Genomic DNA, 22923 nt, shown 5'->3' on the forward strand with positions numbered 1-22923 from the left:
GATTGGCTAAGCTTGGGAGTACTCAACAGCTGAGGGTGGCCCAGGAGGTGGAGCTTAAGTAAGCTCCATAGAGGCAGGAGCAGCAGAAGGCATAAGATTAGAGCAGGAGGGAGAAGCATTGTAAAAGGGTCCTGAAATAAACTGCAAAAAGGAAGAGCTTGTGTAGTTGCATCTTTCTTGCTGGAAGAGGAGGACACAACAGTGCCTGTCGCTCAGGAAGGACCTAGGTATTCAATGTCCTCAAATGTCACTATTTCCAGTACTTCTATCATCCCTCACTCTTGGTTGTAATATACAGCCTGGATTCTAAGTTCTCTTTCTTTGAGATATACATTAAAAGAGGCTTTCCCTTTGCAAATCATTATAAAATTTGAAAGAAACTTTACTCAAACTTTCTCATTGCTCCTCCTGGACTGAGGTTATTTAAGAACAGACAAGAAAACACACTCACCTAGAAGGACAGAACTTATTATTAGCTCTGTTGGTACCTGGACCTGCATTTTAACTCCGTCATGTTTTTCCTCTGGGCCTTTGTTTACACCACAGAAAAGTTGGACCCACAAAGGCTGTGATGTCTCCAAGTTCAAAATCTACTTGTCTACAAGTTCAAAAGAAGGCTTTACTATACTAAATCTAATAACAGCCAATGCTGGTAGGAAACAAAGAACATATATTTCCTTTGTTTCTTTTTTTTTTCCAAATCATGAGAAATATTTCAGGATTTATTTGCCTCCTGTTACCTGAAAGCATTTGTTAGAGACAGAAACCCAAAGACAGGCAAGCATTCATTCAGTGTTCACATACCAAGCACTAAATATTTAAAGTTGTGTCTATCAAGCATGAATCTGCTCTATATTTCTGAATAATGATAGTGCTTAAGTTAAATATATGACATCAAGTAACAATGATTCTAAAAGTTATCCAGATAAATTTCTGAAGACAGTAAATAAAGGCGTGTTACTTCTTGTGGGACCATGAAATTAATATTATTAGCTTCATGCATCAAACCATGTGAGCTGGCCTTCAAAATGGGAAATCATGACTGGAGACAGGAGAGAATAAACAGGAAGGAGGGAATATAAGATGGTCCACCATTGGCAAAGCTCAGAGGTTGGAAAGTGCACAGTGTAAGAAAGAAGAAAGGTTTGTTTGGGATGAAATAACAGTTCCTGAAAGGCGTAGTGGTAGACAAAGGAGTTAGGAGTTTATTTTTGACAGTCAGTGTTTTCTCATTGAAAAATGAAATTTAGCCATCTTCCAGATTATGTATTAGTTGAATAACAGATAAACTGGGAAAGAAAAAAAGACATACTGGAGATGAGGAGGATTTAGAACCACTTCCAAGATCCACCAAGATCTAACAAGAACCCAGACTGATACAATAACAAAAGCGAGACAGATGTAAGAAGTGATAGTAATCACAAGATTCACTAATGTCTAGTGCATGCTTGTTATGCACTATGCTGAGAAGACATGAAGAACTCATTTAATCCAAACAATGATCCAAGAAGATGAGTTTTAATGCATTCAGTTTCACATATACAAAAACCAAGGCATAGATAGGTTCCAAAAGGGTACTTAAGTTCCCTGCCTATGTTTCTAGAGCCACCTTGCTTATCCATTCTGTAGCATTGCTTCTCTGCAGAAATGAAGCTGGCATGCTGATGGATGATCCTCTTGGAGAACCATGACTTGTATCACAATGAGTAAAATTATAAATGGATATGATTATCCAGCTTAGTTGTCAACTTGACTGGATTGAAAGTTGCTGGAGAGATTAGCAAGCCTTGTCTCTGGTGTTCCCGTGAGGACATTAACAGTAACAATTGATCATGGAGCCTGTGATACGATGAATGGATTAACTCACTGAAAGATTCCCATATAATGGTACTATTGGCAAGTGATAAAAATAAGATGTGAAACCTTTTGGAGGAAAACATTACTAGAGGTGCATCCTTGAAAGTTCTATCTTTCCCTAAATTCCATTCTCTATTTCTGGCTGATGGAAGCTCCTTCCACATAATCACACCATCAAACAAAGCCTCAGGAACACAGAGCCAAGGACAAAACCTCCTGAAACTATGAGCCAAAATGAATCCTCCTTCCCTTGAGTTGTTTCAGGAAGCATAATTGACACCAATAAGTGCTCCTGCTTACGCAGAGCATGTACTCACATCATTAGCTATTCTTTAGTAATTCATCAGCTCCACTGACCAGAAAGCAATTGTCCTCACTTATCTGCATGAGTCAAGAGTTCCTGTGTGAACTACGTAAGAGAAAGGGGTTCCTACCTAATCCCCATTCTACGATGGTTAATTTTGTTCTATGTGTAGAAAGATGATGGAGTAACATTTCTTCACGCTGTATGAAGTTATGTCTCTGTATTTGCATTTGTTAATTCTGTACCAGCAGAGAACTAAGTCCAAGCAGGATTCTGGTATTGTCATTTCTATTTCTACTTTGGAAATATTCATCTTCCTCACCTGCCTATAGGCAATCTAGAAATGGATCAGAGGTTGTCTTGCTACTGGTTGGTTATAATAAAGATCTGATTGCTAATAGCTTGAAAAGGAAGGAGGAGGATAGAACTTCCAGGCAGAGGAGTGACAAAGGGTGAAGAAAACAGAAGCCAGAGAATCAAGAGTGGACATGGAGGGGAACAAACATGGAGCAGAGATGTATAAAGCTAGCCACTTGGTCGTTGGCCAGAAAGTTGGGTTAAGCTAGCTGGGAAACTGCCTTAGCAAAAGTCCTAAGCTTTGTCATTATTTATACCACTGGTGGATCTGAGGAAGTCCCACTATGAAAAGGGAAGTGGTTTTCCTACAAATAAGAAGCTAAAGATGTTCATAGAAAACTCTCCTAAGTTTCTCTTGACCAGTCAAACTCGCTCATAGACATTCCTTTCTACCTCTGCAGCATAAGAACCGACTTAAGCAGAACCAGCGACAGAGAATAACACACCTCTGCAGAAGGACATGCCACAGGAAGCTGTTTTAGTGGGGTATGGAAATAGTCTCCCACTATAACTTTCTATTTCTCAGAGCTGAGATTTAAAGAAATAAGCAGTTCCACTGTGGAACAACCTATCAATAGTCTATGTTTACTCAGTCACCACACCACTTTCTTTCTCGTTTATTTTATTGTATTTGTTATTACCTAGGAATACAATGGTGTAAGCAACAGGAAATAGTAGGACAAAAGAGAAGTGTATGGAATGATTAAAAATCAATCTCTAGGAGTTGAAATAAATCCCAGCTACATAAATTTCAAAATGCAGGCCTTGCCCTAACTGCCTTCAGCTCCTTGTCATGTTCTCCACCTCTCTCACATCTATGTTCCAGCCAGTGAAACTCAGTGCAGCAAAGAGAACTGAAACAATTTCTGCATTTTGAAAAGCAAAACTTGACAGCAGGTGATACATGCTCCTCCTTCATGTTCCTCCTTTGAGAAATATTCTCCTTGTCAAGGTTGTCAGGAAATATTCTCCCTGCTAAGGTTATTGGGGAGTGTCCTTTCTGCCAAGGTTAATGACTCTATGATAATCAGAGACAGCACAAGTCCAGGAAGCAAGGGTGTGTCTAATGTCTTTAGCAAAATTGTAGATGCTGTGACCTTCAGGACAGCCCTTAAGGCAGTGGGAAAGAAATCTGAAAACATAAGTTCAAAAACATATAATGTTCAACTATGCAAAATATAAGGACACAATATGAATTAAATGAGGGGCTTCACAGACCTAAAAGAACAGAAACAGCTGCACTATAAGCCAGCTTGTGAGAAAGATATAATGGCAGGCAGATACAAAGGAAGTCAGATTCCTGAGTTCAAGTTCAACCTAGGACAGAATGAAATTGGGGCCCAGATGTGGTGGGAGCAGTCTCAGAGCCAGATCTCACCCAGCTAAATTATTGTCTGTGCTTACAAAGGCAGGCAGATCTCTGAACTCATTGCAATGGTAAGAAAAATGTGCTTGCTGTCTTTGCCTAGGACTCAAGAGGCTAAGGTAAAAAGCCGCTAATTCATGGAATAATCAAAAGAGAACCTGGGGTAGATGATTTAGTTTATTTATAAATGAAGGACCAGGCTTTGGTCTGTGAAAGCTAAACTAGAAGGATGAGCTATCTGGAAATCTCCAGAGAAAACTATCTAAAGCAGAACTTAAGGCTGGCTGTCAGCTTGTACCCCATGATTGACTTCAAGTAGTTCTTTTCACTGCTCACAAACACCCCTTCCTCAGACCCCCCTCCAAGCTGAGGCTGGTCCTTGGCAACATAACCTACCTTAAGGCCTTACAAGACATGCTTTCATGTATTAAGCATTCAAAGGGCAATCCTCAACCTGTGGGTGGTGACCCCACTGAAAGGTTGAACGATCTTTTCACAGGGGTTACCTAAGACCACCAAAAAAGCACAGATATGTACCTGACAACTCATAACACTTAGCAAAAATAACAGCTATGAAGTAACAAGGAAAGTAATTTTACACAACCCCATAGGAAGAACAACAATATCAACTCATTTTATTACCCAGAGCTCCCTGGCACTAAATCACCAACCAAAGAGTACGCACTGAGGAACCCCATGACTCCAGCCACAGATGAAGCAGAGGATGGCTTTATCTGGCACCAATGGGAGGAGAGGCCCTTGGTTCTGTGGAGGCTCAATGTCCCAGTATAGGGGGATGCTAGGGTGGTCAAGTGGGAGTGGGTGGATGGTGGGGAGAGCACCCTCATAGAGGCAGGGGGAGGGAGGATTGGATAGGGGGCTTGCAGAGGGAAAACCAGGAAGGGGGACAACATTTGAAATGTAGACAAATAAAATAACCAATAGAAAAAAAAAGAAAATAATTCTTTATTAAAAATATTAAGTATTAAGGGTTTACAGCATCAGGAAGGTTGAGAACCACTGGTCTGGACTGTCTGAGAGCCATTATCCATGGATAGCATGTCCTTACTAAGGATCTCCGCAGGACCAGATATTCTGCTAGGTAAGGATAAAATACCATACCTATGTTCTAAAACTGAGGTTAGCACACTGCTTTTTGTTGCTGCATGTTTTTGCTTGGGCACTATCTTAGGGTTTCTATTGTTTCATGGAGATGAAACACCATGACCAAAAAGCATCTTTAGGAGAAAAGGGTTTATTTGGCTTATACGTTCATATCACAGTTCATCAACAACAGAAGTCAGGACAGGAACTCAAGAAGGGTGGGAACCTGGAGGCAGGACCTGATTCAAAGGCCACAGGGGAGTGCTGCTTACTGGCTTTCTCCCCATGGCTTGCTCAGCCTGCTTTCTTTTAGAACTCAGAACTACCAGCCTAAGGATGGCACTACCCACAATAGGCTAGGGCCTCCTCCATCAATTACTAACTAAGAAAATGCCTTACAGACTTGCCTACAACCTGATCTTATGGAGGCATTTTCTTAACTGAGATTCCCCCCTTAAGATAACTTTAGCTTCTCTCATGTTAACATAAAACTATTTGCCCCAGGCCCCAAATTAATAATAACTCATGTTTTTTAAAGGTTGTAAAAAAAATGTATAACAAAGATCGATAAAGTTATGCAAAAAAACTACAGCATTTACTGGGTGATATTTAAAGAATAAATTCCATATACCCTGTCTCTATAGAGAATGAAATGGCTAGGTAAGGAAGATGTTTCTAGGCCAATAGAGGGAACTCAACATGTGGGATTATATTTGAAGGAAGATTTGTGGGGTTGGCAAGAGTTCACCAGTCTCAAAAGACAAAGTGGAATAAGCAGAGGAAATGGAACCTCTGCTCAAACAGTAGGGCAGGATGGATCTCACTCAACGTTTGCTGTCAGTCAGTTGCTTAACTATAGATAGTTGTATGTATAGAACACAGAATAGGATAGGGTGGGGAATTGGAGGGAATGAGAAATATTATAAAAGGCCTTGCAATTTGACTAAAGACTAGAACTTCAACTAGAAAGTCGTTACCACCAAAGATTTTTAAACAAAGAAATGAAGAATTACAGCCAATAATTCAAACAATGGTATAAAACTGAATTGAAAAAAAAAAAAAAACCTTTTAGCTTTGATCTCAGATGAAGTAAGAGGGACCAGATCTAATTTTCTAACACAACTTCAGAAAACAATAGATAAAATACACAAAACAAGCTTTTCAGAGATAGACAACAAGCAGTTGTCCAAAGTCTGTCTGGAGGAGAAGTTATATGTTCCAGGACAATCGGATAAAGATATAATCTGCAGTGAGGAGTAAAATAAATCAATACCAACAGACACAGAGAGAAGAACAACAATGGAATTTGTGAAGTGTATTTAGATTTAAGCCTTTATTCCAGGTATCCAAATACTGAAGTAGAGGTATACATGGACATGCTCACCATTCCTATGACACTTTACACACTAGAAATGGAACTGTGAAAGGCAAAAGACAAAGTTGAGGGTAAAAATATGCTGTATAGGAATCACAACAACCAGACACAATGAAAAAGAGTCTCAGACTAAACTCATTGAGACTCTGCAGAGACAAGCATGCGGCAACACCTGAGGTATTTATATTGAGTCACATCCCTGAATAAAGCTGTCTGTTAATTCAGACATACACGTCTTTCCAGGGTGGGATAAGAAGAAAAGATAACAAGGTTTCAGATAGCTGAAATAGGAAAACAATGGTAGTTTCAATGAATAGTTCTGTGTTCAGGTACGCTCCTATGCACCTGCTGTTCGGCTACAGGAAGATAAACTCTTGGTTTTCTAGGAATCCTTCATTATTATCTCTGGACTTACAGTAGCTTTTGACTATGGTTTTACAACTCTCAAGAGAGAAGACAACATGATAAAATCTTAATTCTCATACAGCAATGCATTACCTGCTTGGTGTGAGATATAAGCAGATACTAATATCGTCTACTTCATTTCTAATCACTGGGGATAGACAAACACCAAGAAAACAATTTAGTGGGATAGCTCAGGGACAAAGAAGAATAAAAGAACAGAAGAAATGTGATAGGCATGTGTCCCCCAGAGGACGGAAGTGATGAGTGAGGGATTTGGGTAATTGAAGATTAGCCAGCGACTTAAAATAGCGTGTTTCTCAGACTCTTAATGAAACAGGCTTATTTTTGAGTTTTGAAAGCCCTGGTGGTTTTTTTATTTGTATTGTCTCTCATGCTAAGTTTTTTTCTTATGTATGTTCTTGCCTTATTTCAAGCTTTCGTCTACTTCCAGAGTACTCACAGTACTTGGACCTCCTACATGAAGCTCCTCAAAGGGATTCTGCACTCAGTTCAAAATGCAAGGAGACAGAGAAGTTTCATTCCAGAATAACTGCTATTTTAAGAATCACACCACACAATCCAGAAGAATGAAATGGCTCAAAACAGGCAAACCCCTGAGGAAGTGTAACAATAACCCATAAAAAGTAATTAAACCATTCCGAGTATACTCCAAAGAAGTCACAAGAATTTAATTACGAACTTCATAGTTACAGCATGAAAATTTACACCAACACCGGAGGCAAGAAGCCATCAAGCTGGGAAGGACAGAGTTACACAGTGCAGCTTGATGTCGTTCACATGGAATTACTAGTGGCCTCTCATGGAAGCATCTTTTCTTCAGAGTAGCTTTCACAGTAACTTTTTCAAAGCCTCTGCAGTGTACACTGGAGACACCGATGAGAAGGTAAAGCCTTTATAGTTGATCTGCCGTGAAGAAAGGTAATAGCAATACATCCATGTTTGTCATATAATACATCATCATCTTAGCACCAGCCTGGGGACATGCCAAGCCAAATGCGTATAATTGATTAAATGAGCAAGGTAGGCAGGGTTTTATTTCCAAGATGTACTTGTCTTTATTGCATGTGTGTGAGTGTTTTGCCTGCATGGATATGTGTGCAGCACATGCATTCCTGGTGCCTGCAGAGGTCAGAAGAAGGCGTCATTGCCTCTGGAACTGGAGTTTACAGATGATTATTAGGCCAACCTGAATCTACTCCCTGAGGATGGGGCAAGTTAGCCATTCCCAAAATGTGTAGCCAGAAGAAGAGGTTCATGGTAACAACAAATTACAACTTCTTAGGATGGAAAAAGGGAGGAGGGTGAAGCTGGCTACGTGACAGGGATGAACAAAAGAACACTGAAAGAATTGTGCCTTCTCCTGTATTTTCACAGAGGAGACACTAGCTGAAAAGATTCTGGGGATTGAAAGGACTCCAGAGAACGATGATGGGACCCATGCCACCCACACTGAAATTCTCTATACCTGCCCATTGCAGAATCCCAAATAATGGGTGACTTACTGTTGCATGGACCTACTACACATATGTAAGTCATGTGCCCCCTTAGGGAGTGGACAGGAAGGAACGAAAGCCAAACATGCTTGAAGAAAAGTCTTTTTTTTTTTTTTTTTGCCTTTGCGTTTTATTTTATTTTATTTTATTTTATTTTATTAGACATTTTCTTTATTTACATGTAAATTTCTCCATTCCCAGTTTCCCCTTAAGGAGGAGTCTCTGGATACTTGTGCTTAATAACTATGAGACAGTACTGAAAGTCATCATTTCAGATCCAATGACTTAGAAAAACCATTGTAAAAAAAAGAGTATGGCTGATATCCTGGCCAACTGACACCTATGGCATGTAAGACAATAACATATAAATCTATAACAGCAAGTGCAACCAAGAGTGTAACTCAGTTTATTTAACCTCTCAGAAGAGCTTCTCATAATTCGAATGTGAGAAATTTACCCATATACACTTCTCACATATAGCTCCTCCCTACTTCATGAGAGAACAAGGCAAGTGGTCTAAATGCAGGCAAGTCCAGACAGACTGGAATATATTCTTTCTGCTAAAAAATTTTATGGGTTTTGACCTTTAATAACATGTGTATTTGATACCACCCATTTAGCGCTCAGACATACATTGTTGTATCTTATTAAGGGTTTCACTAAATTATAAGTTCTTTGACAGAGTGTATGTTCCCGTAGGGTAGGTATTTCATTTCCTCTTGATATAACTTGCCTTTACTGTGTGTTCAGGTTAGAGCAAATAAGGAGTTCTGTACTTTCTTCCCTCTTTTTTTCTCCCTCTTTTTTCCCTCCCTCCCTTCCTCTTTTCCCTTTACAACCCAATTTTTAAAAGATGTATGTTTCAAAATTTTATCTATAACCTTGGACTCAAAAATTAAGCCAAATGTCCCACTCCCTGTAATGCTTGAGTTAGTCTTAGGTCTCTGAATTGGCTCACAAAAGACTACTTAACAAATAAGACAATCAATGGAAGTTAGCTTTTCCATGAACCAAAATGGAAAAATCATACTAATATAAGGTTGCCAGGGTCAATTCAGAATCTCAAAGTTTCCTACCACTCTACTAATAACTTTCAGTAGTCACTATGGCAGATGGTCTACAGTGATAAACCATTGAAAACTAAAATGCCTGCAAGTAGAAGGCAGGTGTTCTAGCCTATATAGTGCCTCTCACTCTTGCAATCAGTAGCCTTAAAAACAAAAACTCTTTAACAGTATTTTTGTTGTTTAGCATAGCAGTTTTCAATAACAACGACCAGTGGTACCACTGCATTTAAGTTAATATTTCACTCTGATTTGGCAAGAAAATCTTCACATAGAGAAATTGAAAGATGATGTAAGGAGAGTAGACAGAGCAGAGGAACTGTGTACAGTTTTTCAGTCAGTGAAGCCCATACATTTCAAGGGATTGCTATGTACACAAGAACTCTCCCAATTATAAATACATGAACTAACACTTGTTGAAATACTTTTGCTATCATCTCTAGTGGAAAGCATCTCTCTGAGGGTCTTGAGCATCTCAAGAACCCTGACTACCTACAGAAAGTTTCTCTTTGATTTGTGTCATTATCTATTTTGGACACAGAAATAACTGTAATGTCCCATCCTTTGCCTATTTTTCCACTCACAAGTAATCCTTAGAGTTAAGTTCAAGTTGTCATGCTGAAGAAGGGGGATGCTTGCTCCCAAGCACTTGTTCTGTAATTAGCATAATTAACAAAAGATGGTTATGCTTCCCATAAACATACCCTGAGATGTCTCAGCCATGCTCTTCAACAACAGAGAAAGCTAAATCACTAGACCCAACTCCTCAGCCAAACTTAAATCAAAGAGTTGATTTCTAACACCTGGATTGCGAGTACTGCAAAACTGGCTCACAGGTGATTCTCAGTCACCAACACATTTACTCAAGGCACATTTACTGTCTAGCTGATTCTGTCTCTCTGTGTCTAAGTTTTGTCCATAAATGTTACTATTGAGATCCTGGTACTGATGAAAATGTGTATGGGATAAATCTAGGGTAGAGCCACAGATCCAAGGCTGAGCCTGTGACTCCAAAACTTACAGGCTTGGAGAGGAGGACACAGCCCAGAAGAACTGTAAGAAGCAGGGAAAAGATTTTTAAAGATTAGGGGGGGTGGGGGCATAAAATTAAAAGAAAAATATTTCTAAGACAGGGAGGAATAGTAAAACCACCAAAAAGTGGTACTGATGACTAAAGCAGCAGTGGATTTGTCTTCAGAACATGCTTGATAATGAGGGAAAACTGTTTCTAAGTTGGACAGAGATTCTATCCAGGCACTAGTCACTTGTAAAGAAATGAATAGCATGTGACTCCTCTTCTTTGGAATGAAATTTTAAACTACTGCAATGACCTGGATATCATGAGGATTCTTCACTGCTGGTGACCCGATAGGTCATGCATGATACCCACAAAGACACAGGAGTTCACCCCCTTGGAATGACTGCCATCTCAGGAGGGTCACAGATGTTAGCAATGATGTATAATTGTGACTCCCATATGGTACAAAAATAAATAATGAATGACCACTGAAAATGCATATCCATCAGCTTCACACAACTCAGACCATAGCAAATGACGGAGGCAGGTACAATTTGATGTTGAAAAGAGAAGTTGGAAAGAAACCAACATTACTGACTTGACCTGCCCACCTGCACTAGAGAGCATGAGATCTGGATCAACATGAGCAGGACACGGGGCTTCTAGTCTGTCCACCATGGAGCCAGTGATGTTTATACATTTGCTTATGTTGGTAGTCTCTACTAGCAAATAAAATGAATTTGAAACTCAGTCTACCTGTAACTGGCAGGGCAATGGTACAGCGTTCCCATCCAAAGCACATGTTCCAAGAGCTACATATGCTTTGTCTTTCAGTCTTCCCCCTGAAGAAAAGAAGTTAAATAAATTACAGTTCTCTCCTAGAGTAAATTATTATTGGCTTCCGACTATGACTCAGGCCTACTGTGTGCTAACTTTAGGTATTTCTTCACTGATGTCTCCAAAAGGCTTTGGGAGGTCAAACTCTTTCTTCTTGAATTTAAAGATTTGTATAAGTAAATATCTCACAGGCTGGAGTTCTTTTTGGACAGTTGGATCAACAACTATATATGAAACTCTTAACCATAAAAAAGTGACACAGAAAGATGTCCTTTAAAAGATTTTTTTAAAGAAAAAAATACATGCCAGCAAGTGAAACAATGTTTTTCCACATTGTGCAACACACACAAGTCATGCTCTTGCTACCACTGTCATGGAAGTTCAGAATTATGCAAGTTAGAAGTTAAGAGAAAAAATTAAAACTTACAGAAAAGCAACTGCTCTGCACACCATTTTTTTCCAAAGTCTACACTATTCAGTTTCAAATTTCTAACTAGAGACATATGGTGGATGCTGGAAATGACCTCTTGTCCTTAAACAAAAACAAAAACAAAAACAAACAAACAAAAAAAACAAAACAAAACAAGATTTTGGATGTTGTGGAATTGTCACTTCTGGGAAAATAAGAGTTCTAAGACACAGTATCATCCTTTATGTAAGCAAATAGGGAATGGGGAAGGAGAGGCGAGCAAGGGAAAGGGGGCAGTTCATTCAAGTGATCTCTGCAATAATCTAGGCACGAGAGGAGTTGCCACAAGATATGGTGGTGAGGAAACAGCTGATGAAAAGAGGGAAGGATATGGACTGATGTCACTGGTGTGGGATCCAATGGAGGACATCTTGGTTAGGAACTGAAAAGAAAGAAAGAAGTCAGAGCATAAAAACTTAACTGTGGGTTATAGTGAGGCTGGGAACATGCTCAAAACAAGCACAGAAACCTAGAGCAGAACATAGGGTTAAGCCTACTATTCTGTTTCAAGAAACTGTAGGTGGGTGTGGTGTACATATTTCTCTCTCTCTCTCTCTCTCTCTCTCTCTCTCTCTCTCTCTCTCTCTCTCTCTCTCTCTCTCTCTCTCTCTCCCATGTCTTTCTCTTGGGTGTGTGTGTGTATGTGTGTGTGTGTGTGTGTGTGTGTGTGTGTGATCAGTTTTCAGCCTACTGAGCTGAAGGGTAGGACTTCAGTGTCTGGAAGAGGGAGAACTCAAACTCACTCTCAAGGGGAATCCCATGTAGAAATGGCAGGGCCAGAAATGGTCATCCACAGAAAGGGGAGAGCTGCCAGAAAGGGGGATCCTTTGTTGAAGAAGAAGTGACTTTGTTGTTTTCATGCTGATGAGAACATTCAGAGTTCTACAGCCTTCTATTAAAACATAGCAGCAAACAGATCCTACCAGCAGAACTTTGAGCAAGAAGACAAAAACCAACATATATGAGACAAGAACTATTGGCAAAGTAAAATTTAGAAATCCTTCTACAGTAATTACAGTACAAATGTACCCCCAAAAGATTCTGAAATGGCTGGTAAACACGCTTTTTAAAGGATGTCTTACATGTCTTACTTGTTTTCTATTTTTCAGAAAACATAGTTTTGACTCTGCATATAAAACACTTTCTATGCTGATCATTTTCTCTTTCTGGAAATACTAGATTTTTCATCTAAAAAAATATTTCAGAGAAACTGTCACTGATATTCTGTTTTAAGAAACCGAGTAGTGTAGTATGGTGTCCATGTGTGTATATATGTGTATGTATCTGCAGATCTTTCTCTGTCTCTCTGTTTCTCTCTGTGTGTCTCTCTCTGTTTCATGTGTGGGGGTTTGTGTGTGTGTGTGTGTGTGTGTTGTAAAGAGCTTTAACCCCTTGAGGTGGTATCTTGGTCAACAGGACAAAAGACTGCTATTGATGGGGTAACTTCCAAAGTCTCTAATGAGAGAAGGAAGCCACAAATCTTCCCTCCCAACCCTTTGTCTATCCTATATTAGATCTACTTAATCCTCAGGACTTCTATCTATAATCAGAGAACTAAACTTGACTTCTTTTTCCATGGACTGATGAAAGTCCACAGTAGTCAAAATTACTTTCTCTGCTTTCAAAACCTAATCACACAGTATCAAAACTAGGAAAATGTTCCTCAGCATACAGTGTTAACAGATACAATGGGGGTGGAACCCCAATACTGCTGACAGCCCTGAATGATGTCCCTCATCAAGTAAAGCATGTGTTCACAACAATAGGCACTTTATAGGTGTTTTAACCTATAAATTATAAAGGTTCTGATGCATTTTTCTTTCATTCTGTTGATTTTTTTTTTTTTACAAAGTAAAAAAATCCCACTATGTGGCCCAGGTGGGTCCTGAACTTAGCATCTTCTTGCCTTGACCTTCTGAGTGCTAGGATTACAGGTATTTTCCATCAAGATTGGCTTCTTATCACAATTATAAGACCCTATCATTTATGTGGTTGGTATGTTATTATATCATCCTGCAAAGCTACAGCCAACAGCTACAAGGAAGTTTCTACTAAATAGAGCTGAGATAATCCATGTAAAATGCCAAGAATCACAGCTTACAGCCGGTCAACTATTTCTGTAAATATCACTCTTGATCATCATATAAATAAGTGTGAGAGCACAGAGACATTGAGAGCTCAACCAGAGTTTGAAAGTGTGGTGGTTTGAATGAGATGCATCTCCTATAGTCTCGAGTGCTTGAACATTCGGCCCCAGGTTGGTGATAGTGCTCGAGGAGGTCTAGGGGGTGCAGCCTAGCAGGAGGAAGTGTATCACTGAAGGAAGTGAGTTTATCCCACTGGTACCACAGGCCAGTTGTAGTCTTGCTATGGACACCTTGGTCATGCTGCTTTACTACAGCAACAGAAAATTAGCTAACACGGAAGTTGGTAACAGAGAGCAATCTGTTGCGGTGATGAACCTGTTGCTTTTTAAAGGAATGTGGAAGACTTTGGAACTTTGGACTAGAGAAATGACTGACTGCTTTAAGCAGAGCTTACGGAACCATCGCAATAGGACCTCGAAGACAGCACTGGTAAGAGAAGCACTGACTGTGTAGACCCAGCTCAAGAGATTTCAGAAGGAAAGAGTATTCCCACTTGGGATGAAGGCCATTGTTGTGTTATTTTGGTAAAGAATCCAGCCGCCCTTATCCTAAGAGCTTGCCTGAGGTTAAAGTAAAAATAAAAGATGAATTTCTTTGGCTGAGGCAGTTTCAAACCAACATAATATTGAATGTGTGGCAGGGTTAGCATGAATAACCCTTTTGCAGGTCAACAGTGACAAGGGACAAGTGGGCAGAAAGAAATACAAAATGTACAGACTGAAGAGACTAAAAGCCCCAGGAATTACCGTTGCAGCCAATGCTTATGGAGGGAATCTAAGGAGATTAGCACAAAGAGAGGCCGCTTACTCAGCCCCGAATAAAGTGAAGGATGCCTTCAGAGGAAAACCTCACCCAGCCAAGCTTCCAGCCTGTGAAGGAGCACCTAAGGTTTCTGTTTTGAAAAAGCAACTGCATAAACTGCATAAAATCTAATGCTGATGTGATACAAAGTGGGAAGTGGGGGTAAAGATCCATTCCAGTACGGCAGCCAGACTTGGAAATGTCAACCATGCTGCGCTTGCTTTAGAGTCCTGAAGGATGCAAATGTGAGGGTGATGCCGATTCTTCTTCATGGCTTCAGAGAGCTGCTGAGGCCAGTCCCTGTGGGGCAGGTGAGAGTCCCTGCGTGAAGGCTCTGAGAGGCATGACTGAAGTGGTAAAGAGGAAGCCTTGAGTGCAGTAGAGTCCCCGGGACGCTGGCAGTTCCAAAGCTGTGGATGTCTGCTGAGGAAAGCTGCAGTCAGGGACTGGAACCAGGACAAGTATGTCTGTCACAGGCAGCAGAGCTGAAGAAACAGAGCTGTCTAAGCCCTTTAACACCAGACATGGGACTGCAAGATTTGATGTTTGCTCTTCGGGGTTTTGGTGGTTTGGAAAAGAATTACCTCACTACCCACCCCCTTCCCTCCCCTTTGGAATGGTAATATATATTCTGTACCATTATATGTTGAAAGGATATAATTTACCTTTTGATTTTACACGGGGTTACAATTAAGAGATTGCCTTGCGTCTCAGAAGAGACTTTGGACTTTGAACTTTTAAGCAGTATTGAGGCCCTGAAAGACCATGGAGATTTTTGAAGTCAGACTAAATACATTTTGCATTTTTATATGGCTGAGAGCCTGGGGGAAGGGCAAGCAGTAGAATGTGGAGTTTTTGAATGAGAAATGAATGCCTCCCATAGTCTCAAGCATTGGAACTATGGGAGACATTTCTCAGTCTCAGTTGGCAATGCTTTTTGGAGAGGTTCAGGTAGTGCAGTTGCAGGTTGGAGAAAGTGTGTCACTTCGGGCAAGCTTTGAGAAAAACCCTTGCTTCTTTCAGTGGGCGCCCTCTGTTTCATGTTGATGGCTGATACATGTGCTCTCAGCTCTTTGCTGTGGCCACCACTCGCGCCACTTGCTATCATACTTCCCTGCTACCATGAACTTTTATCCCTCTGAAACTAGAAGCCTAAATAAATTCTCTCTTCTACAAGTTCACATGGTGTCTTGTCATAGCAATAGAAATGTATCAGATACAAACTTCTGAACTTTTTCATCTGCAGAGATCCTCCCTTACTTACCAGGTAATTCGGCTTCCAGTCGTGACTTGTGCCTCTCTCCAGATCCTCAACCCTCCAGGTTCCTAACCATTGTACCTTCATGTACTTTGAAAGGCTAAGGATATCTGAAAACGGAATTGATTAACACAATCAAATTCTTTACGCTAAGAAAATACAAGCAACTTGAAACTCCCTGCTTTTAGAAGGTTGGAATTAATTTGAAAATGCTTATACATTGAGTTGCACACTGTCAGGATCACAGAAGTGACTAGATCATGAAGAGTAATTAGTACGATTATATCTGGTCTATTGGAAAATTTTTTTTAAAAAATCCATCTTTCTGTGCCAGACAAGTAGCTGTTTTAACTGTAAGTAGGGACATAAGCTGCCTCCACCCAATTCCATAAGCACAATTCTGAAAAGATGAATTAAATCTGAATTCTGTCAGAGTTCTGTTTTCCTCCTTGGATTTCACACAAATTTCATTATATCTCATAGTGGAAAAAATGGGATCTCTAAATAAAATGATATGGTATACAAACAAATACACACAAATCAACTGAGAATAATGATACATTTTTGAAGCAAAACATTTGAATAACAATGGATAAAATATTGAAAACAAGTCCATTCAGCAAATAAATTAAGAACATAATACACCATAAGCCATGCTTGCAAGGTGGCATCAGAAGATACAAACTGTCTGGCAGGCTCCTGCCTAATCTGCTTTGAAGGCAGCAGGGATTCAGGCTTCCATGGTGTTTCTCTGCTTTTCTGTTTCCCTTGTGGGATCTTTGAGTAATAGCACAAAGGTATACTAAGTAATTCATTTATTTATACAATTCCTACAAGTCTTTTCCTCACTAATCTACTCTAATGAACAACTCTTTGGAGAAAAGCAAGCTGACCATCTGGCGGACACAACCCAAGTATGTGTTTCAGCCAGGGTAATGGAATAGTGGGATGTGATGGGGACAATGGGATTGTGCTAAACAGAGTTGATCCAAGTCAGCAATTCCTGGCTAATCAGCAGCTAATCCCACTTCAGCTGCAGGAAACTTGAAGCTAGGGAAGGAAAAAAAAAAGAAAAAAGAAAAAAAAAAACACCTCTAAGCTTTCAAAAGAACGCAGGAATCACCATCTCCAAACAATGAGTTTCTCTGAAATGGCAGACTACACTCCACACTGCCTTCCTCCTACTGGACCTGTGGGGCAGTCTGAGGTCTGCCAACCTCCTGGACAATTCCGATTTGTGAGCCCCTTGTACAAACACACTGTATATTGACTTCTCACTGTCCTTGCTCCAGTCTTCCAATAAACAACACTAATTCCTGGTCAGCAAGAATGACTTCTAAGTCTTACTTTGGTGTTGAGAGTAAAAATACTCTTGGGGGTTGGGGGGAGAAAAGTCCAGATCTAAGTTTCGTTCAACAGAGGCCCTTACATCGAATCCATGCTTGCCTGGTATAAAGGTAAGTGTTTTATGTGGTTTACTTCCTCTACTGAAGTGTTGCAAGAATCAACTGCCTGTTGAGCCATTTTATAGTCTCATCTAAAGAAGTGTGTTAAATTTATTCTAAGCTTGAGAAATTACCAAAATCTTTAAAACTTTTTAAAATTAAAATATAATTACATTATTTTCCACTCTCCATTCCTCCCTCCAACCTCTTTCATGTACCCCTAGCACCCTTTTGAAATCGTAACCTCTATTTTAGACACACACACACACACACACACACACAACCTTCGCAGTCCCTTTAGTGTTGCTTGTATGTATATGATTTTAAGAAATTTAAATCTGGATTATAGAAGAGACATCTGTTCTCATATGCTTACTCAAAAGTGTTCACAATCAATCAGAAGCAGCTTAGAGGACGTCTGATGGTTGAATGAATAAAGAAAATATGTTTTTCATATATAGTGGAATCTCATTCTGCCATAGTATTATTTAATTCTTCCATTTATACCAACAGGGATGCAACTGAAGAACATTGTGTTCAATGAAGAGATCCAGACATGGAAAGACAAACAACCCCGGTTCTCATGTAAATAAGGAAGCTAAACAGTTGATTGCAAAGAAGTGGAAAATAATAGTTTCTGGAGCATAAATATGAGGGAGGAGAAGATGAGAATGGTAAATGAGAACAGGGTTATGGCTGCATAGACGAAATAACTGAAACTGTTTGGCATAATACAGGAAGATAATCATCGCTGACAAAAAATAAAGCTTTCAAAGTAGCTATTAAAGAGGAATTTAAAGATTACCAACACAAAGAAATGATAAATACACAACTATTTGGTCTCAATATAGGTACACATGCAGAGAAATATTTATTTGAAAGGAAAAAAAAACATTGTATGAAACACTATGTTGTGATGTAACAATTCAAACAATATAAAATTCTACCTTTTATCCATCTCCCTTTTCTGTCATAACAGGTGAATGTATCTTCTGTTTTTCCAAATTCATATGTTTACACACAGAAAATACACACTCACATAGCTGATAAGTTCTGGGTGGTCGAGCAATCTTATTTTAGTCTGCTTTTAACTGCGTAGGAGTTTCCTCCAAGATTAAAATCTCCCATCTTGAAGGGAAGCTCATTAAGATATAGGGTGAAACAATGTGATGTTCTTTGGGGAAGTGAAACACTCCATCCTGCAGCTCAACAGGAAACAACTCAAAATAGCTGCAAGAAGTCCCTGAAATGTACCAGATTCACTAGGCTCCTCCCCTCCCAACCTTATAGAAGCAGAATGATACCTTCAAACAAGCTAAGCTGCCTGGAAGAAACAAAGACTAGCCGACCTGCCTGGCAGAGGCTCAGACCAATTGGATATCCTATAAAGACACTCTTCAACCTGCTCTGGGTCCCACAAGCTGTGCACTGAGCTCCAGATTTCCAGCTTTCACCAGCTGCCACCATGTGGAGGTGGGATTTAGTAATGCAATTTTTTTTGAGACATATCAGATCTTTTAAGTAACCCCACACCTATATTTTTGTAAGCAAACTCCAATAAAACACATCGGTTCACCAAGGTGAACTTTGATGGTATCTTTGCACTGATCTGTGGTCAGTTCTCTATCTCAAGTGAGTAGGTACTTGTTCACATCTCTCCAGCAGTAATCTCACAAAGCACTCCAGAATGGGGACGTTGACCTAGAGAAGCTCTTAACTTACCAGCAGCTGCCTACGTCTGCCCAAACCATTTCTCATCTTCTCCAGGTGCTGACAGATGTTCTCATAGTGGTCTGTGCATGCAAGCCAACCATCAAGTAATAAGATGACAATAAATAAAGGGACAGACTAAATCCTCAGGTTTTGAGAGCTTTGGCCTTACAACAACATAACAATATGAATGTGATAAGAATGGAACTAAGTCTTTCCAAAATCACGTCAGCATGTTATAGAGATCTCTATGACAACTTACAGGCAGGCCGGGAACTATGGCATGATTCACAGGCCCACAGATGTTCTATGCATGACTAAAGTCAAATGGCAATGATACCAAGGCAGAAAATGGTTGTTAAAGGCATGTTTCCTTCGAAGAACTATTTCATAAGAAATTTAAAAAAAAAAAAAAAAACCATAATCCATACTAAATCAAAGGGTAACCAGAGTAACCAAAATAAAACATAATAATGATTGACATTAACAATCAAAGGAGAAGCGTACAATGAGATACATATTTGCTGCCTTTCCTGGTAGATATAGCTCCTTGGTGTGAGTCAGTACTCACACTGGAAACACTGCGATATGCCTGTTGTTACAGATGACACCCAGATTAACTTGTGTAGTGTTTGCAAATGCCCTGAAAACTGGCTGTACCTCTTACAGACAGAAATCTACCTTTCAAAGAGTAGGGTTCAATCAAGGGTTCCAATGTCCTTCTTGGTAGTGCAGCCTGCCAGCAGAAGACACTGAGTCTGAAAGGGAATTCAGTAGCCTTAAATGTCAGTGGAACTATTTTCTCCTGGCGTAGCTGTTCAAAACTACAAAGCCCAATGATGCGGTAGTTTTCTGCCTAATCAATACCTTCTGGCTGAGCCGGCAGACAAAACTGGGATACAAAGTATTCTTAGACAGAAGCTGGGCCTGGTGGTCCCTGCTACTCAAGAGGCTGTAGAAAGAGGGCTGACAGTGTGAGAACTTTCTAGGCTAAGGAATGACTTTAAGCCAACCCAGGCTATCCAATGAGATGGTGTTTCCAAATTAAAAGTAAAAAGTGGGTTGGGGCATGCTACAGAGGTGGAATATTTGTTTAGCATGTATGAGGCCCTAGAGTCAAACACCTTTAGTGAAAAAATAAAATGTAATGTGCTACATCTAGCTTACCCACCCCTCTCTCCACACACACACCCTTTGCTGACAATACAGTATGAGGCCATTAGCCCAGTCTCTGTACCTGATAATTTGTGTGTATTATCCAAGAGCCAAGTAACTCAATATCAACTTCCTGTTCTTTCTCACTGCCCTGTCTTGTAAAAACTTGCTTGTGTGTGATAGAACTCCCTAGAAGAGAATATATGGTAAAGCATGATGTCTGAGAATTTTGAAACACATTTCAAAACAGCTGTTATTAATATACAAGTTTTTTTTTTTAAACGGCTTTCTGCTAACGGCTTAAATAGACAAAGAACTGGGAATGGGAATCAGTGCTGTTGAACATGAGCCAGTGATGCACCACTGGACAGGCTAAATGTTTATCTGCACTCCATCCGTCAGCCACTAAAATCACTCAGTGTGCTCAGGATTGCCTCCCTATGAGCTGCTTACAGAAGGAATGGCCTGTGGGGAGACAAGAGCATATCAACCTCAAATCTCAGGGTGAATCAAGAGCAAGGTGGAGAAGAGAGACAATATTGGTTATTGTGAACTGTATTCCCATGAAACAAGCTACAAATAAGGCCACTTATAAAACTGATACACCTAACAAAACTAACAAAAGCATCATGGACAAAAAACTATGACAGGAGCCCAATTGTCCCACCTTAGCCCAAGAGGTAGAGACTATTGGACTCTGGGTATCTGCCCCAGAAAGAATGCAAACCTGGTATTGCTGGATCTTTCAGTAATTCCTATTAATAAAAATAAATTCTACAAAAATTTCTGATTTAACAGTTTAGCAGCCCGTTCACATTTAATATCAATGCATCTCAAAAAGAATACATGTGACCTACAACTTCTCAATAGACCACAATTTTGTAGCTGCTGTGAGATGGAGGAACTTCTGTGTCCCATGATGCCTTTCTTCATGTCAAAATTATTTGATATTTTTAAAATAGAAAGAAATGGAGACAATCAAATCCTCCCTATATTACAGAAGAGGAAACAGCAGCTCAAAGACACGGGTGACTTCTAAGGGTCATGCAGCTGGTGCCGTAGCAGACATGCCTTCTCATCTCTGCAGAGATTCTGAACTTCTATACCTTTGTATGTCTCCTCTGAGGTTTGTAAAGGTGATAGTTATAAAGCATTGGCTACAAAGGCAGAGAGCACAGGAGCCCAAAACTGACTCTGCAACCCACTGCAGGCAAATAACTTCATCTACAGTCTTTCAAAACCCAAGTCTTCATTTTAACCTACAATACTTAAGAATTCAACTTTACTATTGTCTCTGTGATGTAATCTTCATTTCTAGCCACTGAGAATTGAAAGGATATAAAACACACACACACATACACACACACACAGAGAGAGAGAGAGAGAGAGAGAGAGAGAGAGAGAGAGAGATTTGTTTAATTTTCTGAAACAGTAACTCACTATATAGCTCAAACTGGCCCCAAACTCACCCTTTGGGTCCTCCTATGCCTGCCTCCCAAGTGCTGGGATTACAAAAGTACATTATCACTCTCCCAGAGTTTTTTAAATTTCTATTTCATTTCTTTTTAAAAATAAATTACAATCATATTACTATCATTTTTCTGATGAAAGATATTCCTTTTATATCCCTCAATACCTAGTTACGGACATAATTTTAATCACTTGCTACATGCTAGACAACGGAGGAACAAGAGCTATCAAGTAATTATCCCGTTAGAAGAAAGATGACATCATCCACAGACAGATTGAAAAATTAGGTTATAGAAAACATCTGTGTTGATTTATCTTTTCCCGTAGTAACTCACAGCCTGAAACATAAATTGATAAAGATTTACATCCTAACATGAGTCCAATTAATTTAAACAGAATAGGAAGTTAATGCGTGGATTTTCATTCAAAGGCATTACTATCTTTCATCTAGTGGTGTAAATTTAGGCTGCTATTCATGAAACAGAACAAATCTTATTTAGCAAAATGTCTGCTTTAAAGCTGGGAAACGTGCAGAGCTCTCAAAATCTCATCAGCACAAAAGCCAGAAAGGTTAATCCTGATTTAGCAGCCTAGACATTTCAAGCTGATCAGCTGTTTCTATCCTTTTGTTCCTGTCCACCTGCACAGATGCTTGGGGGTTTCAACAACTCCGCTCTAATGTGCTAGGTCTCGGGAGAGCCCCAGGCTGGTGACACACAGGGACTGAGAATGTTCTGACACTGTCCCTGCTGCGCACACAGTGGCACTGCCCAAGGTCAGGTATAGTGTTCAGAAGCTCATGAAAGAACATGCCCCATCTGCTGCAGCTTTGTATTAAGCACAGTGTAGACTTTTGTTAAGAGATGAAGAAGGAAAAAGCAAGCAGGTTCTTGCATGATTCAAGCTTAATGGTTGGGGCTGGGACACCTGCAAACTGAAAATGTCCAGGAGCCATGGTGCTTCTGGATGTGAACACAAGCCAAGCCAAGAGCAGAGAAGACAAGAAACTGGCTGCCGTGGAGCATTCTTCAGCTCAGTAGACTGTCAACAAACAAACAAGCAAGCATATAAGTAAACAGAAAACCATTTTATCCAAGTCACTCATTTTGCTGAATACAAATAAAACTGAAGACTTAGGGATATGGCTCAATCAGTAAAATGATTGTCTTATAAACCATGAGTACATGAGTTCAATTCCCAGAACCAGAGGGGTTTTTGTTGTTGTTGTTGTTGTTCGTTCGTTCGTTTGTTTATTTGTTCATAAAAG

General features: G+C 39.9%; 1 long non-coding RNA gene across 3 annotated transcripts in view; it reads right to left on the reverse strand.

Annotated features, from left to right (window-relative positions):
- Window positions 1-22923, reverse strand: part of LOC116083247 — a 186291-nt gene that overhangs the window by 124651 nt on the left and 38717 nt on the right. For 2 of the 3 annotated variants that reach the window (XR_004115645.1, XR_004115644.1), the window contains exons 2-3: window positions 15883-15986; window positions 11121-11206 (exon numbers count right to left, since the gene is read on the reverse strand). This is a non-coding gene — a long non-coding RNA (uncharacterized LOC116083247). Of the gene's footprint in view, window positions 1-10308; window positions 10400-11120; window positions 11207-15882; window positions 15987-22923 lie in introns of those variants that run through there. The other variant, XR_004115646.1, reaches the window with a different exon arrangement.

This window comes from Mastomys coucha, unplaced genomic scaffold, assembly GCF_008632895.1.
Source record: "Mastomys coucha isolate ucsf_1 unplaced genomic scaffold, UCSF_Mcou_1 pScaffold8, whole genome shotgun sequence".
Lineage (NCBI taxonomy): Eukaryota > Metazoa > Chordata > Mammalia > Rodentia > Muridae > Mastomys > Mastomys coucha.